Here is a 20,318-nt window from a genome sequence, read left to right on the forward strand (position 1 = left end):
TTTGTTGATAAGGATGAATAATAAATGTGAATCCCTATGCATTACATGAATCCAATTAGAAAAAGGGAAGGTTTAAGTGGCAATATAGGTGAATGACAACCATTGACTCATACCTAACCCTAAATCACCTAGGTCTTCTTAACGAAGACAAATCGTAAACTTTCTAATAATGAAAAAAGGATAATTAAAGAGATTTTGCATTCACAAACTGAGAATTCATGGTGATTAAGGTGTTATGAATTGAGTTACATTGCAAAATTAGTTAGAGGAGAACAATGGAAATGAATTAGAGGAAAACAGAGATACATATGATCATAAAAGATCAAGTGCACATTAGTATAGAGGTGATTTGACATCAAGCAATAGAGTGCTACCAAAAGGATCATTGATGAGACATTTTAATAGGTGAATTAGTTAAATCTCTTAATAGAGTAGTCTAGACAAGTTGTTGTAAATCTTTTAATAGGGTGCTTACTTTATTGGAAGTTAAAGTCCTTTTACCAAGTACACTTTTAGCATGGTGTTTAAATCCTTTAATAGTGTAAGATCTAACAATCTTGTAAGCCTTAAACAAGCAATAATTTTCATGATTAAACATTATAACCTCCATTAGATACACTTTAATTACTACAACATTGAAGATTTTGTTAGTCTTAGAATGGTTTTGACATTTGAGTGCCAACACACCTAACCACTTTCTACATTGAAGCTGAGTGATCTTCAAGTGCCGAGTGAACATCAAGTGTAGAGTGACTTCAGGTGTCAAGCATGATATAGGAGCTGAGTGATATTTAAGTGTTGAGTCACAAATGATGCCAAGCAAAACATAAACGCAACAAGAGTCGAGTGAGATAGTCTTGTTACATGTGTCAAGCATCAGAAATTAGTAAGTGTTGAGTAACACAAAATGCACATATAAGTTTGTAACTTCACTAATTCAGATGTAAACCATTTTTAATGGCCGACATTGAAGGATTTAGAAGGATCAAACAGATAAGATCAAATCTTTTATTTTTCCTATGCAAACTACATGCAACCAATTAAAAAAATGAAGAAGGCATGCTTGACCAATAACAAAAGTGCAAGGAATGAGCAGGAAATAGAGATTCAATATGGATCATAGATCCACACCTAACCCTAAGTCTTTGAATGTCTTTATAAGGAAGATAAAATCTCATTATATTATGAATGGATAAAGGAGTGTATGGGGAAACTATAGTGGAGTTCAGAGTGAAGAGTAAAAAGACTTAGAGGAAGAGAGCAACAGTTAGGCATTCAGTTGATCAGAACAAAGAAAGGGATATGAAAAAATATTAGATCTCAGACGATCAAGATCAGAGAAAGTAAATCAAGTGCCTATATTCAACAATCAAGGATTGTAAGCTATCAAGTTTATTATACCTAATACTCTCTAGCCATTGTATTAGAAAGGAAATCCTATGTTGATAGGTTAGCTTAATAGCTATTTTGTAGATCCTTTAAAATGGTGATTAAATCCTTTAACAAGGTAACACTTCATGTAAAGTGTTTCTAAATCCTTTAAATAGGTCACTATTGACACAGTGTAAAGCCTTTAACAGGATAGACCATTAGAAGTGGTTAAACATTATTGCTACAGTAATTTTGTGGGTAATCCCCACCCTAGTTTTACCTTCTTATTCTTGGAGGGTTTTTGAGTTACCAAAATCTTAAGTGTTATGTGGTGATGCATGTTTGTTTCTCATGATTTTTTAATGTTTATATGCATGCATGTTAATTTTGGTTATATGTTATTAAGGATTTAAAATAGGCTAAAGGCTAGTACTTTTGATTTACCACCCCCCCCCCCCCGCCCTCACCTCTCAAAAGCATTCTTCCCATTAAGACATTCCAAAAATTGGTATCAGAGCTAAGTTCTCTCAAAAAGAAGCCTAACAACTTGGAGGAAAAGATTTGAAGATGGAAGTTTTCAAACTTGGGAAGATCATTGAGAACTAGTTGATAGATGTATGTCTTTCTCTACACAAGGTAGAGGAAGCTAGAGAGGAATTAAGAAAATCCTTAAAAAGAAGAAAGGAAATAGCTATAGCCAAAAATGATATTCAATACAGGGAGATTGACACCACACAAGTATTTTCCAAAGGTGATTCAAAAGCCTTTGATGTAGTAATAGCAGAACTAATGGAGAAAAATAGAGTTCAAGAAGAAGAGATAAGATCTCTCAAGATGGAACATGAATCACAGGCCATAATGTTATGTGAAATCACTGAACAAAAGAAAAGAGCGGTTGAGGATAGAGTCATGATGGAAGATGACAAAAGGAATCTTGCAAATAGACTTGAAGAAAAATGTATTGAATTAACAAGGATCTCAAACATGTAGATGGATACACTTGCCCAAATGATGAACCTTCATCATGAACTCAATATGAAAGATATTGAGATCTCTACTTTAAAGATGTAAAATGAAAAACTAGAGAATGAATTGAACAAAGAAAAAGAAATAGCAAAGAATCTCAACAAGTCAAGTGAAGCTATCAAGTACTTTGAATAGTTGCTGAAATCCCCAAGGTCAGCCCATGATACATCAGGACTTGGATACTCTAGCACTGAAGTTGGAGAATCATCAAAGAATGTTGAGCAAAGAAGTGACAAAGGTAAGGATTCAAAACCCACTTTTCATTACTATAATAAAAAGGGGCATACTGCTAATGTTTGTAGGAGTAGAAGGATCAATCAGCCAAACATACCCAAAAACAAGGGTTACTGTCACAAGTGCAACATGCAAGGACACATGACACAAGACTCTAGGTCTAATGTCACAAGGACACAAAGATTTGATGGACACTACCATAATTGCAAGAAGTATGGACACAAAGCCTTTGAATGCAGATCAAAACCTATGTGGACACCAAATCAACATGTAAGAAGGAACAACTATGTAAACCATTACAATTGGGACTACAATACAAGGAAAAGCTATCATTATTGTCAAGAATATGGACATATCCCCAAAAATTGTAGAAGGACACACTTCAGAGGTAATTATAGCAGGTGGCTAAGTCAAACCACTTGTTTCAACTACTTGAAAACTAGTCATATTAGCACACTAATACATTTGGCATTGAATTGCGACGGCTAAGTGTCGCAATTGTGACGGCAATGTGTCGTCACTATGACGGTAATAGACGTCGTTGTTTTTTAGTCAAAAATTATGATGTCTATCCTCAACCATCACAATTTTGATGCCCATTTGTCGCAATTTCACCATTCTAATCCGACATGACTCTTGTCACAAGGCATGTGGTCTCTGTCGCAATTCTGACGTCCTCCCCACGCATTGCAATGGGGTGGCATTGGCATCTGGCCACAAGGTCACTGTGGTGGTAGCCTTCCCAGTTCTTCCATGAGTGTTGCAATTGTGACATCCATGGAAAATTGCGACAGGGATGCGACAGCACCGGTGGTGTGGTAGCTGTGGCGTCGACACCGCCAGCCATCGTAAATTTTCCAACGGCATCGCAATTGCGACGTAAGTGCAAGAATTGTGACAACATCGCTATTCATGTGATGCATATTTCATCGCAATGGCTGTGCGGGTGTCACAATGGCGATGCCTGCGGCAAGCACTTTGGCAGGGCCTCTGTGGCGACGATGCCAACTGTCGTTGCCGCCATAGTGACCTCGCCGCAAGCATGATGCATAATGATCTGCTGATGATATGGATTTACTACATGACTAGCCATAACTTGTGTTCTTTTCTAGACTTTCTGAAATGAAATTGGCATTTGACAAATTTTCTACCTGCTGGGATATCTTGTTTACACCTGCAACACTAAAAGAGATTGATGTCGTTTAGAAAGAATGCATGTTTTCTGTCACCTGGGGGGCATATGAATCTTGTAAGTGGTTTTCCTTTGGATGTCCAATGTTCAATGACACCTTCTTCTTTAGTTTAGAGCCATTATACTGAGATTCAGACCCACCTGCTATTTGAATGCTAGTTTTCTTATCTCATATATAGAATAGCATGTAAGCTTTCTGGGAAAGCACAGTTTTCTCACTGACTGAATAGACCTAGAGTACAAAATTTCATAAGAATAACTTCAATCAGTCTAAGAAACTTATGTCATAAGAATAACTTCAATCAGTCTAAGAAACTTCAGTATAATTTGTGTTACCATATAAAGAAAAGGTTCTACATAAATAGCAAATGTATACCTCCACCACTGGGATGCACATCATGTGAACCTTCAGCATCCACAGATTGTGTAGAAGGATTGTCAGGCTACATTACAACATCTTATGCATTGTTATCATTGCTTGCTTAAAACATATATGCTCACTTTATATTGTAACTTAACATCAAATAGACTAATTGGTAAAGTATTCAATTTGAAATAAATTTCATTTAGCTTATTTATGTGTGGCTCAGATGCATCATTATTAGAACCTTCCACACTGATTTCAGCTCGTAGCCATTCAGCCATGGCTCTATAGCCTTGTTGGAAGCCAATTCCCTTATCCTCTTCTATGAGGCATCTCTTGAACTCTGAGCCCTACATTTTTGCGTGGTATGGTGAATTTTACTTGCATTGTTTCATCAACCAATGGAGGGTAGTTAAAATATCAAAAGGAAATGGTAAATAGTTAGTAGGGTTTCCAACCCTTGTTACACCTTATTTTAATCATGTTGGAGTTGTTCTAAATTATCTTTGGTCTTTGGGAGTCCTAGAGGATCCAATTTCACTCCATCACGACCGCAATTATTTCTATTCTTAAAAAAATTAAAACTTTAAAGTCTAATGTGATGGGCAATGCTGAAAACATTTAATACTCAACTTGTATTTTGCTTTTGTTAGCAACATGAAGTCTACCTGACAATCAACAGAAAATCATCTATATCCATCACAATATAATAGGAGAAAAATCGGGCAGTTTTGATGGAGCAATCTACTATATAAATGTTGCATGTTTGTATGCTTTGCTTGTACCAACATATTTTCTCCAAATTCTTAAGTTGGATAAGAGTTAGTTCAGCTCTTTGGAAATAAAAATGGCTGCAAGTGGTGCTACATTCCCTCATTCTTTCAATCACTGCCTTTATTCTCAACTATTGGAGGAAAATTCAATCTCAACCATGGCCTCCATTTGTGAGATTTCTTCATATGAAGATTTTGTGAACGAAGAGAAAAGTAAAATATTGGTGATTGGAGCCATTGGTTATATTGGTTGCTTTGTTGCTCTTGCAGCTATAAATGTAGGCCATTCTACCTATGCTCTCATTAGACCCATAACTGCACATGATTCTACCAAAGAAAAGTGCCTCCATGAATTGAAAGATTCTAGTGTTAACATTGTCTATGTATGTCACTAGTTCTGTTCATAACTAAGATTTTGTGGTAGATATGTATGGCACAGTTGTAAAGTGTGTGTACTTGTTTCAAATATTCATTTTACAGACTGTAGATTGTTTTGATTGGTTATATAGGTTTAGAATATATGATTAAGCTTTTCTTGTTTGTTCATGGTAACTACTATTGCAGCTATTTGCTAAATTGTTAGATAGCGGTCATCTCACAAATAATCATGTTTGACTGTCTTGTTGTGAAGTTGGGTATTTAGAAATTATGTTAAGAAGGGGTGTTCGGTCAATGATCTCCTTATCAATGAGTCTAATTTGGTTGGGATCATGAGCTATATTATAGTTGTAAAAATTTGTGTTGTAATGGGTTTTATTAATGTCTACATGTTCTGTAATGGGTCTTATTAATGTGCATGTATATTATAATGGGTGTTCTGCAGGGAGATTTAAGTGATCATAATTCAATGCTAAAGGCCATGCAATGCATTGATATTGTTATTTCAATTGTGGGCAGTGGTCAACTTACAAATCAGCTTAAGATTGCAGATGCCATTAAAGAAATTGGCACTATTAAGGTCAGAACATAGGACCCTAACATTATTACCATGAATGCTTGTTAACTGTAATAGACTTAAGAATTGTTGAACTTTGATGCAGAGGTTTCTTCCTTCAGAATTTGGGCATGATATAGACGGAGCCAATCTAGTAGAACTAGGGCTAAGCTTTTATAAAGAAAAGAGAGTTGTTAGGAGGGCAATTGAGGCATCCAACATTCCATACACTTGCATCTGCTGCAATTCGATTGCTAGGTGGCCTTACTTTTATCGTACCCATCCCTCTGAGCTTGCTCCTCCCCAAGATCAGTTTGAAATATATGGAGATGGAAACATCAAGGGTGAGATTTTAAATAATGTCATATTAGTAAATGAAGGAATCTTCACTAATCTAGATTGTAGAGTCTGACTTCAATTGTTGAATTGTTTATATTGAGTATGAAAATCCACTACTGTTATTATATTCTATTGACCTATTTATAATTGATGAGCTAAATAAGGGAGTCCTAGCATTTCCCATCACATTATATAAAAAATTTGATACAATTTTTCATTTACTAATACTTACAACTCTTGCTTGAAGTTTTGAAAAACCACCAAAGCCGAGCTTGTGTGTCCCATCCTTTTCTAGTCTTGCCTTTGTTGCCTTTGATGTGTTAGGAAATCTATGAAAAGTTTGAAATATGTTAGATAGTATAAATATAGAGGTTAATTAGTATATAATTAGATTCTCAATAGTATCACATACCTTGTTGTACTCTCCACTGGTGTAATATTATTTTTCTTGTCAGCTTTATACTTTCCATCCAAAATCAGAGTCTGCCACTTAGCCTCAGGAACATAGGGTGGACGCTCGTACCTGGGATTATCCTGTAAATTTTTTCTATACTAGTCCCTAGTATACTTCAAACGTAAACCAGATTTTTTAGGGAGCTTGTTTCTCTCGAATGCATGAGGTCCAAAGATTTGGGTCATGCTCTCTATAAGATCATCCTTCAACGATTTGCGTTGGTTATTCCACCTTTTAAGTAAAAAAAAACATGTTAGACTCATAAATGAAGTGAAGCTACCTTTAATATAGTTCAAGAAATGGATGAAAAGGAAAACTATTATAGAAATGATATTAAATCAAAATAGTGGTTTGGGGTTTTAGTTACGATATGATGTTCCACCAGGTACGCATGGTGGGCCCGAATATTTGCAAACACTCATCACCAAGTTTTCTCCAAAACAGATCATTCCCTACAAAACAATCATGGGATCATTAGTCGATGAAGAGTGATCAAAAACTAAATTACTATTATATCACCATAGAATAATAATAACTTTAAAGTACTTGGAACTTTGGGTACTTTTAATGGAATGCCTTCATCGTCGCTGACGATCAATATGACATCCTTCACTATTCCTGTACTAGGAACATAGGAACATCCAAGAAATGATGCTGCAACTCCTATTGCAAAAAGTTTCATAAGTTTCATAAGTCTTTGTCATGAAGTATAAAAGAACAAATGATAATTGATGTTAAAAAGTTGTAAAACAAAAACTGTTTGTTACTATCATAAGAGAGAAAAAGAGGGATTTGTATACCAACAGATGGTGCAATAGTCGATGCCTGTAAGCTGCGTGTTGCTGAATTAGCAGTTAGAAAGAGATTTGTGGTTGTCCTGGATGGAGGCAGTGTCATCATAGGATTCAATTGATGTGAAGGTAAAGAATACAATTGTTAGAGCATGCATAAATATAGAACGTGTGGACTAGCATGGACAAGATTGTTAGAGCATTAAAAAAAAGGATTGTTCGAGCATGTATTGTCAATGATTATGATCACTCCTATATATATTCAGTGGAAAACAGAAGTGGGGAATGAAACATGCAATCTACTTGAACCACCTACAGCACCCTCATCATGGGAACGAGGCTCGAAATCATGCAAAAAGCTCTGTAAAGACAACGCATCCATATTTTAATTAATGCCATAAAAGAGCATAACATAAAAACCATTATTGAACTCTTGTTATAATTAAAAAAATTATTAATACTTACTTTTAAGGTTTCAGAGGTGTGCATCAATTCAGCTCCCCTTTCTCTTATTTCCTGAGTAGTAGGCTTTATGGTTGCCTAAGGTAAAATTTGTCTGCCAATTTTCTTTAGCAACTTTTTAGTCAAACTGATCGGGTCATCGGTATCTACTAAATCAATATAAAAAGGGTCCTCCTCAGGGGAGGGGCTGTTGATCAGGGACTACAGGTTCCTTTCCCTCCCTCCAACCACTAGCCCTCTATGACAACAATAGTATTAGTATTATCAAAATTACTCCAAAAAAATGAAGAAAAAAACATTAAAAAAATAAAATTTTGCTTCTATCTAGTTTGCACAATTATAATGAGTTTTACCTGCTCATGTGTAGATGAGTCGGCAACATCACCAGCATCCCCTCTGGGCAGTTGCTCCATATTGTGCCCCTGTGTCAAAGATCAAGTATAAAAATGTTAGCCAAAAAATTTATTGACTAAATGGTATGTTGGAGTCATTGATTAGAAGTTGGTTTAATAGTATGTACCATCCCCATGATAGTAGCCTCGTTTGTATCTATGCGGTTCAAATTGTAATCAATAAGAAGCTCTTCCCTTGCATGTATTGATTTTATTACATAGATGAATACACAATTTCCCTTGCATGCCTCAAATATGCAATTGGGTTGCTTTATAGTTGACCCAGGTCGTGTACTATTTATAAAACTCACAATATTCCCTGTTGTTTTTGGCCTTCCATCAATGTATATATCCACACTTTTACTTTGATTATTGTCTTGCTATTGTATATAATTTTTCGAGAAGGCATACCTACGCATACTTTTTTTATATTGAACAATATCCATCCAACTTTTGTAATCGTAACATGGTCCAACATAATCCATCAATTTAGAAACTTTTTAGTTAGACACCTTTATGTCGTCCATAGAAAATAGGCCCAAACCATGTAGTGATGATGGTGCTATGCGATATATCCTCTCGTTAACACAAAAATCAATGTTTATTGGAGGAAGTTCCTTGGGTACCCAATGTTTCTGTAAATGTTGGTACCTTAAGGGCACCTCGATGTCACCTTCCATCTCATCATCATAAGAACATGACCCCCCTTGAGCAAGGAAAAATTTCATGTGTTTATTGAATTTCCTTCTAGTCCTTTGAACTCTAGTTAATCTCCCTATTCTAGATAAACTGCATGTCTCACTTTCCTCTTCTATTCCTATATTTCTCTCACTCGAGGAAGACACTTCTGACAAATACCTATTCACTGGTACCTGCAAATGGGAGAGATCTTAGAAGACATAAATCTTACTATTGATAAGTTTATTAAATAGACTATCTATAAGGAGTATTGACTTATACCTGTCAATCCATGAGACTGTGCAGGATGCTCCTAAAAGGGGTTCAGTTTCCTGCAAATGTAATTCAATTATCGTGAGCATAAACACATCATAATCATAATCACATCCATCATTAGCATCACATAAAAATTAAAAACATTAAAAGTTACACAACAAAACACTTAAATCAGGCTCACATTATAAGCCTACTAGGGAAGTAGGCCTAGTGAAGGGCTAAAATTGGGTTTTTGTATTAGCTGATGAGTTGAGGGCTTAGTCACCTTGGGGACATGCTATTTGAAGTTGTTTGATGTGTGGAGGTGGAGGAAACACCTAGTTAGGGTGAAGTCAAGTTTGGCACCTATTGAGGCATTGTGAGCATTTGATAGTTTGTTGATTAGATTTCTTGAATGAATCTATTGGATGGATTGAGGGACATTCGTGGGATTATTCCAAAGATGTAGAACCTAAGGTGGCATAAGGATTTGGTGTGCACTCTGATAGGTTATGGAGTTGGCTTGGATCAAGGAGAGGGATCTTATGAAGATGCTTGGTTGGTGTTGTGAGAACACTATGGAAGTCCCTCTTGTTATGAATGATTGCAAGTCCACCTAGGGTCTCTGCATCACCTCCAGAGGCAGAATTATTAACCAAAAAACTGGGTAAGCACTTATATTATGTTTTCCCTATGAATTTTATAGATATTTAATGAATTCCCTTTTCCAAACTAAACACTTACAAATGCTTTTGACTTGAAAGAAAATAAGGCTCAATACATTCACGCATCAATATGTGTTTTAAATAGTTTTATTTAATTAATTTAGATTAATAGTTAATTTAGATTAGCAGTATTCTATTTGTAGTTCAAACTTGTAGCTTTTAAATAGATAATGAATAAACTATGTAACCATATATATAAGACAAATATATTTCTATCAAGAAATGAATATTAAATAGATTAAGGATTGATGGCATACCTCTAAATTCCATCATCGTCATCCTCGTTGTCATCATCATCATCATCATCATCATCATCATCGTCGTCATCCTCATCATCATCTTCATCGTCGTCATCATCATCCTCACCATCTTCATCGTCATCATTGTCGTCATTGTCGTCATCATTGTCATCAACATCATCATCAACATCAACATCATCTTCATCATCATCATTAGTAGCAACATCATCGTCATCATCTTCTTCTTCTTCTTCATGAAAATTTGTATCAGGAACAACATCCAATAACTGTCAATCATGATCACCATCTACATCATCATCTTCTTCCATCGCATTATACTTTATTGGCCTTCCTCTCGGTTCATGTCTAACAACAAATGACCAACTCGGTTTATGTGGAACCTCTGACTAAAATACCTGCTCACATTGGCTTGGAAGAACATAAGGCTCATCCCCAACTAGCTCAAACGACCTTGTATTAACCATTGTAAATCCATTATCATGTTCAATAAAAATTCTATCAGGATCATTTGGATTAAGTCATAGCCTATACCATTTGACAATGAAGAGTACTAATTTGAAGGAACTAAAGTCACACTCAAGTATCTCATCCAAAATGCCATAGTATTGATTTTCAGACTCTTGAGGATGTAAGTCATTTCTAGATGAAATATTAGTCACTTGAAAGAATGTAGTTATTCCTGAATCACAAATTTTCTTCCTGTCATCCAACACTTTGACGCAAAATTTTTGACCATTATATAGAACATAGCCTTGTGGTGTTTAACCTATAATAATATGTGAAACATATCAAAATTATTGTATCATGAGTTGATAAACATACGGGTGATTAATAAATTTGTATGTACCTAGAAATCTCTTGAGCAACGTGCTAAGTCTATTTCCCTTTGTGTAACATTGGAATCTCCATTATGATGAGCTTCTTTAACCAATGAAGATACACCTTCCCATGTTAATGTGTGACTAGAATGTTGACATCATTCAATCCATACCGTCATCCAATCAAGATTGTTTGCAATATACAAATGTAGTGCATCCCACTCTCAAGCACCTGTACAAAAAAAAAAATAGACAACTTACAACCGATTTATTTTGAAGATTAAGAAATAATTTATTACAATAGCATCTTATAATTTATTACCTCCAACTTTCCTCAATGTACCTTTTCCCATCAAGTACTCCCCTTCTAATTTTTTAAAAGGCACGAGATCCCAAATGCAATCTATGTGGATATTTGATGCAAACTTAGGAAGATATTCAGTAATGTACACCATAGTCTGGTATACCATATATCCCTCTACCATAGAACCCTCAGGATGTGCTCTTTGTCGAACCAAAGCCTTCAAAGACTTCAAATGCCTCTCAACCATCCACATTGACCTAGTGTGTACAGGTCCACACAATTCAATCTCCTCAACTAGGTGTATGAGGTAGTGTTCCTGTGCATTGAAAAAGTTGGATGCAGACACTTTTGCATTTCACATAGTAAATGAGGAATTCTTCTCTTCCAATAGTTTATATCTTCTTTATAGATTTCTTTAGATGACAACCACCTACATTAAGAGATTCAATAAGTCACAAAAAATATATAAATATTAGACATTACAAAATAATATACAATAGATTACATAGCAAGAAAAACAAATCGCGAATATAATAAATATATACAACAAATTGAATAGATATTACTGCTTACCTCATATATTTTACAAGATCATATATCACTTGTTTGATGTTATTGTTGAAGTGCTCTGGGAGAGATAGAGGAAGCACATACTGCAATAATTATAAACCAATCCTTTCATTGTTTTCTAACATAACATAATGAACAATACACGTAGTTTATGAATATATTGTAAATACAAAAGAACATAACTTACCTTGACAAAAGTATGCCAATCATACGTTTTGAGCTCTGGCCCAAGTTCACTTTTTTTTTTATATGAGGTTGTTTATGTTTGCAGCAAATCCTGTGGGAAATCGAATTTTTCTTATGACTTCTTTTATGGCATCACTTTGCTACTCTGTTAATAACCGTGGAAGGGCACTTATATTAATCTGATCTCTGTTGCTATTTGAGTGAATGAAATTCTTCAATGCATGATTGGATTCATGTATGTCATTACAAATTTTGACATTTTTTTCTTTGTCATGCCTTCCATCCAATATTTTCCACAATGTCTCTGTTATATTCTTTCCAATATGCATAGTATCAAACAAATGCACAATTTGTAAGTGCTAGTAGTAGGGCAACCTACTAAAATGTCTGGGATAGCTTTTTAGTCCCTTTGGAAGGTTTTCATTAATTCTATTATATTCCAACTTCCATAGGCGAGGTGTCATTCTTCGTGGCTTTGATGTAGTCTCTTCTTTCCCATTGAAAAGATGTTTCTCTGTACTTTGATACTTATGATTCCTGTGGAGGAAGTGTCTACAATCATCAAACACCTGCTTTCCTAAACTTTTTGAATGACAAGATTTCATCTTTAGACCACAAACTGGACATGCAAATTTTCCCTTTGTTTGAAGACCTACAAGATAATGATATAATTGGATTATTAAATATGTTGATTTTTATAATTAGAATTATTGTGCGCAACTTGAATTCACTATAACATAACACAAAAATGTGTTAGCCCTGGGGCATCATGTACTATCCATGCAAGTATTGCATGGAATTGAAATTTTCTTTGTCCTATTGGTCTAGACACGTCATACATAGTGACACCATTCCATAACTCCACCAACTCATCAATAAGAGGCTCAATATATACATTCATATCTTTTACTTGATATTTACCTACTTGAATGAACAGTAACATTACATAATTATTGTGACCATTTTACTGCAAGATTTGTAAGTACATGTAAATTAATAACTATCAAATGATAAGATACCTAGAAAAATCATTGCCAACATATTGTGCTCCCTCTTTATTGACATCCACGGAGCAATGTTATTGTTGATAACAAAAATAGGCCACACCGAGTAAACAGATCTCATCTCTCCAAATGGATTGACATCATCCACTTCCAATGATAGCTTGAGATTACGAGGTTCTTCTTTGAAGTGTTGCCACTTTTCCTCTATGTGCATAAATGTCAAACCATCCGCAGGGATTCGAATAATGTCATCTTGACTTCTATTGTGTGCATGATAATCCATAAATTGAGCCAAGCTACTACACCTGAATAATTTTCGCATCCGTGGAATAATGGGGATGTAACAAAGAACCTTTTGAGGTACCTTTTTTGTTAGTCGATCTGTTCGATATCTACTCATATGACATATAGGGCATTGCGTTACAAATTCATGTTCTTTATAATATATAATATGATCATTGGGACAAGCATGTATTGCTTCATACTCCATTCCAATATCTTTCATAACAACAGTTAATTCTCGATATGAGCGAGGTAGAATATTTGATGATGGTAACAAAAACATGCCTATCAATCTATAGAAAAAAATATAAGTTGTTAATATGAACAATATTAGTGGTACATTATTCACCCTTTGTTAACTATAAAGACATATATGACATACCTTAACATACGTGACATTGTTATGTTGGATAAACCATTCATAACCTTCAAGTTCAACAACAAAAATACAATAGAGAGAAGAGTTGTTTGGGAGTCTTTGTATAGGGGATCGTATGCCTTCTGAAGTAGAGGTACATCGAGGCTATCATCATCATCATGATCAGATATGCTTGGAATAGATGTTTCATGGATCAATGTATTTATACCATCCTCTTCAATTGTGTTTTCTGGCACATGATCGTCATCTTCCATGGGATCATTATCTTCACCTTGGATATTTGCACCTCCATGTTCCTCCACTTTGAAAACCATATTCTTCGAATTTTTGTGGTTCATATCATGTACTTCCCTAGGAAGATCAACCTATATAAAATTTATTAACATAAATAAACCATAATCATCAACTCATCATCAAGTGATTTCATATGTATATAAATTGTTAAAATGATATAATGAATGACTTACCAGTGGATGATAGTCATGCCCCCCTTCAATGTGACCATTCTCCCTACAATGTCTCTTAAATATTTTGATTAGTAGTCTTCTATGGTTTAAACCTTACAAATATTGCAAGGACAATAACATTTTCCATCACCTTTTCTTTTCAAGTTAGACCACAATCTAGCGATTGTCTCCCTGTTTTGTTCTTCACTTATATTATCTGACATGATCGTTCTTTGCAGGAAGTAAAAATCAGGCTATGAAAACTTTGGTCTACAACTTTCACAAACTAAGAAAAATTGTTGAAAGTACACAAATCTTCTTAGACCTAGCTAAATACTTTAATATTTTAAAAATACTTTCTGTGACTTTATTCCTAAGATTATTTGTAAAACTTTGACCAACTACTTGAAGGTCTTATTTCAAGAGACCTTACAACATTAAGCCACTAAAAGCAATTTCAAAACATATAATCTAAAAGTCTAGTTAAAATATACATTAGAATTAAAAAAAAACAAGTTTCATACCCGAGCACATGGCTATAACTCGTGCAATGGCCTTCTTGCTTAGTTGTAGAAGCTCTGCAGCAATCAAATTATACAAACTACAAGGCCTAACAAAAATTTCAAAACATATAAGCTACAAGTCTAGTTAAAATATACATTAGATTAGATTCAACAATAGCAAGAAATGTTATTCAGAATTAGATTCAACAAACCTTAGCAATGTAAATAGTCATCTCCTCTAAACTAGACTCCAAACATGAGGGGGCATTCACATACTCTTCCCCTAAAGGTATCTTGAAGAACAAAAACCACTATTCTTGAGTTTGTGAATTGCACCTCGAGATGAATGAAGCTTAAAAGGAATGAAAATTGTTTTCATACATTTAAATTAGGATGTAATATTTATTCATAAGTATATACCTTGTAAGCACTTAAAATTGTTGTTATATGTGTTGCAAGAAAAGAAGAAGTTTATACTTATGTGTATAGACGCACTTCCTGTATGCGATCCAAAGCTAGAATGTTATCAAGTGTGTCCAATGATGGGGAGAGACCTTTGTGCAAGCAGAAGATCTGCAATGAAACAAAAGAAAAGAAAATTTTCTTATAGTAAGAACAAGTTTGTTGTGTTGCACAGGGTACCAAAAAAATAGTGTATAATATCTTTTTCTTTACCTGGCTTTCAATTTAGCATGAGACCCTTTAATAGAAAAGTCAAGTTGATAACATATTTAACAAGAGCTGCAGGGCAGCATAGTTCCTACATAAGTCCAAGAAAATGTGTGAGGATTGACATAGATTTGTGTAAGTCCAAGAAGATGTGTGAGCATTGACATAGATTTTGTGAACATTTTCTATGTAATGAAGATTTTACTGCAAATGGAATGAACCTAGGGGTCGATTGGTAAACTGATTATTTGTATCAAATGGTGTAAAATTGAAACTAAAACCATTTCAATTGGCCACGCCACTCATGGACTGTTCCTCCATATGTTAAAATACTTTGATCATATATCACAAATATGAAATAGAATATGTAGCACACTGAAATAAAGCATTAAAAGATAGTGTCTAAATGTAATTAAATATATGGAACTGGTTATAAGAATCTGTACAAATCAATCAGAATGGGTTGAAATTAGTGCATCTTACTTCAGCATTTCATGTAACATAGCCAAATCCAAAAGAAATCTCATAGACAAACTACCTGAGATTTATAACCTTTATCTTAAAATATCCAATGGCTCCTTATAGGTGTTAATACAAAGAAGCCAACTGTCAAAAACTGTGGCAATGATAAGCATTTTGAAAAATAAAATTGTATTAGGTATAAATAAAAAATAGTGAAGAATGGTATAGACTTGTAGCCAGAAGATAACATAGTGAAAATTGATGAGCTCTTTGTTATCACCCACCTCAAAGAAATGTGCATATCAACTCCAAGTGTCAAATGTTATCTGTAAGTGCAACAATGCAAGTTTTCATCTGTGTAACTTGTTTTTCTTCTACAGTCAATGCTGATACATCCTGCTTTAACATAAATAGATTCAAAAGGAAGCATTGTCAACTTAAGAAAAATAGTAAAAATATATAGATGGATAAATGATGCATTTGTTTGGTATATTGTTAACTAGTTGAGCAATAACAGAAGCTATGCTGACTACTTGAAAATTTTTGTATGGCTTTTCCTGCCCCTGTGAAGAAGATGAAAAAATGCCATAGATAGTAATTAAAAGGAATTAAGCCTACTAACAACAACATGATTTGCATTGATAGAAAAAACCACAAATCCATACATTTAAAGAATGACTTGAGTGATCTTTCAAACAATTTGAAAATGAGCTCTGAACAAATACTTTTAACCATATTTCCTTTTATTATGCTATGTCTCCCTGCAAGAAAAATAAATAGATCTACAAGAAAAATATTACACATGCTCATCTACATGCCAAACTAAACATGAAATTAAACAAGTGTTACACCATTTGTAGAAATGGGAAGCTCGGGAGCACCCTCTACGAGAATGATAGGCCCAATACTTTGGTACTTGCTCCCTCATGCCAAAACGTGCCAGCAAGCACAACAACCTAAACACTAATTTTTTGATTTTTGCCTCTTCTCTTTCATGGCCAAATGCTACTCAACAAGTGTTATCAAAACTAAATCTGTGTAGAACATAATACAAGTTTAAAGATACTCTTTTGTTGCAGACATTAGAGAGGACGAAAATTAGATGACTTGAAATCTCTCACCATCTTGGGCACAAAATTGTAAAGGCATATGGGATTGATTTCATAGAGGGCAACGTTCCTCTCTTAAAGTGATACCTTTATTAACCTGGCTCTGATACCATGTTAAATAATGAAGGGTCTTTATAAATATAATGGATCTCTCTAGCTGATAATCAATATAGAATGGATATGAATTAATTCAATATTGAAAAATGTTTGCCAGGTCTGAATATATAATTAGATCACTTATTAGAATGACCAATATGAAGAGATAGAATCATTTATGAATCTTGATAATCCATCTCTTGTGATCGTTCATCTTATTTAGTCCAATCAAGAGGCATATGAGGGGTGGTTGTAATTGTTCAACTACATGTCTCCTTGAGGAGACACATAGGCATAAACTTAATTAGCCAACAAATCCAAAGGTTATCGATTATGATTAGTCACCAAAAAAATTATCAAGAGACCCTATGGTCATCGTCATGATTATTTGCTAAGCCAATTTCAACATCAAAGCCTCTAATATGAATATAGAGGATCATAACTAGATCCCATATGATTATCATTCAATCCATCTTGATTAGGGATATACTACCCGATCCAAGAGATAGATATAATGTGTTTTTTCATATTTTCATACTTAGTTTAATAATGACAATATCAACTCAATACAAGGATGCCAATCAACTCACTGCCATCACTGCTAATGCTTCTAAATTAGCACAAGTGCTCTATATTATGTTTTTGGTACTAAGTTAAACAAGAAAGAGAAAAGATCATGATTAGTTGTCACATATTATTTGGCCAACTCAGTGCCAAAAATACAATCTTTAATGTGAAGTGAGGAGCTGCAATAGAGTGCAAGGATTAGAACCTCTCCCCAAGTTTTTAGTAGACCAGGGAAGATGAAGATTTAAAATCTTGTAATGTAGTTTATGAATCATGATGATGATTTTTAAAGATAATCACTGTAAAGACAATCCTAATTTTGGTTGAGTACTAAGTATGCCAACCATGCAAGGAACTTTGTATGATGCTGTAAGGAATGCATTGATGCATTTTTGGATTTAGTCTTCTCAATTAAATTCAAATGACTCAACCTTGATAGAAAACACTTTTGTACTCATTTTTGGACTCATTAGATATATTTTATCACTTAATTTTGTAAAAAATATATTTTTCTGTCCCTTCTGCTCTCTAACATCTAGATGATAGATCATAGAGTGAGATCTGAAACATTGTGATTCAAAAAACATATACAATCTCTTCTAGAAACAACATGAAGTAAAATCTTGGATAGTAGAAAAATTGTTATGTATAACAGAAAGTTGTTTTTAAATAAACTTAAGAAATTTTTAATTTACCAAAGTTTTTGCTAAGCCCACATTTGCCAACTGTGTAAGGAACTTCATATGATGCTCCGAGGAATGTGTTGATGAAGCCAAAAAATGTGATTTTTTGATTAATCACTAATTGCCAACATTCATTATTATGTAATTGTGAAGGACATGTCTGAATTGTATCTACTCTGATTTACAACCAATTTTCATCCTATCACTGTGAAAAATGGTAGTGTGATGTTTCTTGTATTACAAAAGGGATGTTGCTTATCAATCTTGCTGAGGGTACTAACCCCAAATCCCTATAAGGGACATTGCCTCTTGACCCTTTTAGGTGCTTCATCCCTAAACCTGTGCCAACGATTGTCCCCAAAGCAAGATCCTAGGTCCCACCCTTCCCAATACTCTAAAGGAACATAGAATTTTTTGCAACTTTGTACTTAGTTTTTAGGTTGACTTCATACAAAGGAAATTGTAATTGAAAACTATCAAAAATTGGTTATCATTTATGCAGTGTGTAGTATGTATTGTGCAATACAATTTAATCAAATACAATAAGAACATAAATAAGAAAAAATGTATCTCATAGTTTATGGAATAAGCTTTCATTTTATTTTATTTTTGTATCTCTATTCTATAAAACCATGTTTTGTTAATTTTTTCATCTTTATTTTACATGTTGAAAATATGATTTTTTCTTGATTGATTCGTGATAGTTCGATAATTTTTGAATCTTTTGGTTTGCCTTTTTTTTACTAAGAAGATTTTTACTACTATGGTAGATACTATAGACCTTGGCAATGAGGGCCATACTTTCATAACTATGCCAGATATATAATACCACTACGTTTCTGTGTAAGATACATGCAACCAAATGTACTTTTTATTACTGGCCATTTTGTGGACTTAGGGCCTTTCATTTCCAATGAAAATAATGTTCTATTGTTACTTTTATACTTGAATTAATGAATATTGAGCAAGGATTTTTGAATTTTATTCATTATATGAACATTTAAACTTGAATCTTGATCTCATGTAATGGGATACTTGTAACAATTTTCCAACTTGTATTCCAAATTTTTAATATATAGTCGTAAATATGTTGCTACCATCGTACCATAATGGGCTTCGGGAGTGAGATCTTACCACCCAAGGCTATGCAAAATAAAATAAGCTTTGATGCATTGGACTATGAGGAACAACAAATTTTCATGGATTTCGCATGTCTTTTTGTTGACAAATCCAAGCACACTGCCATGGAAGTACGAGAGGCATCAACATGGAGCTCTCAGCATGCAATGGAAACACTTAAAAACAAGTGTCTTGTTCAAGAAATGAAAGGTAATTCATGAGAAACATTAACAGTTATAATGAGAATGCATGACCATCTGCAGGACATGGGAAGATAAATTCCAAATAGCTTGAGCCTAGTGAACCGAAATACAATTACCAAAATGAATTTATCTCATAAAGGTTGATATTTTGCAATTTTGTTTGGTCAAATGTAGATTTCCATATTGTTTTCAAGACCATAATGTCTTATGACGTTTAAACTGGAACCTGATGTTACTATAATCTATATTCATAGATATATGCCATATCTTAATAGAACAATTGTTTACCCTAAATGTATACTGAAAGGCCTCTTGTTTGCCTCTTTTTCTCTACAATCATTAAAAGACTTGAAGGAGATCAAACATTTGGACACTGAAATGAATGGGCATGCTTTTAATCCTAAAAAACATGTCGATGAATTACTTCCAGTTAGAGTCAAAGAACAACGGATGAGCAATTTGATGCAGTCCATTCTTGTGGTTGCCTATGTTAGTGTCACATGTACATCAGACTACTACGATTGTGTTGTTCAATGCAAACGGTTTTTGAAAACATAAAATGGCCAGCGATGGTCAAATGTACATCTGGGTCTATGGTATTATAGCGCATCTGTGGTATAATAAAATTGACTATAGTCAATGGTTTCCAATTGTGTATCTAACACCGT

General features: G+C 34.2%; 1 pseudogene; it reads left to right on the forward strand.

Moving 5' to 3' along the window:
- The first annotated feature begins 5,768 nt into the window (after window positions 1-5,768).
- On the forward strand, window positions 5,769-20,208 carry LOC149566922 (leucoanthocyanidin reductase pseudogene; annotated as a pseudogene).
- The last annotated feature ends 110 nt before the right edge of the window (window positions 20,209-20,318 follow it).

Source organism: Cupressus sempervirens, chromosome 3, assembly GCF_028749045.1.
Source record: "Cupressus sempervirens isolate cs-2001-9-10 chromosome 3, ASM2874904v1, whole genome shotgun sequence".
NCBI classification, from domain to species: Eukaryota; Viridiplantae; Streptophyta; class Pinopsida; order Cupressales; family Cupressaceae; genus Cupressus; species Cupressus sempervirens.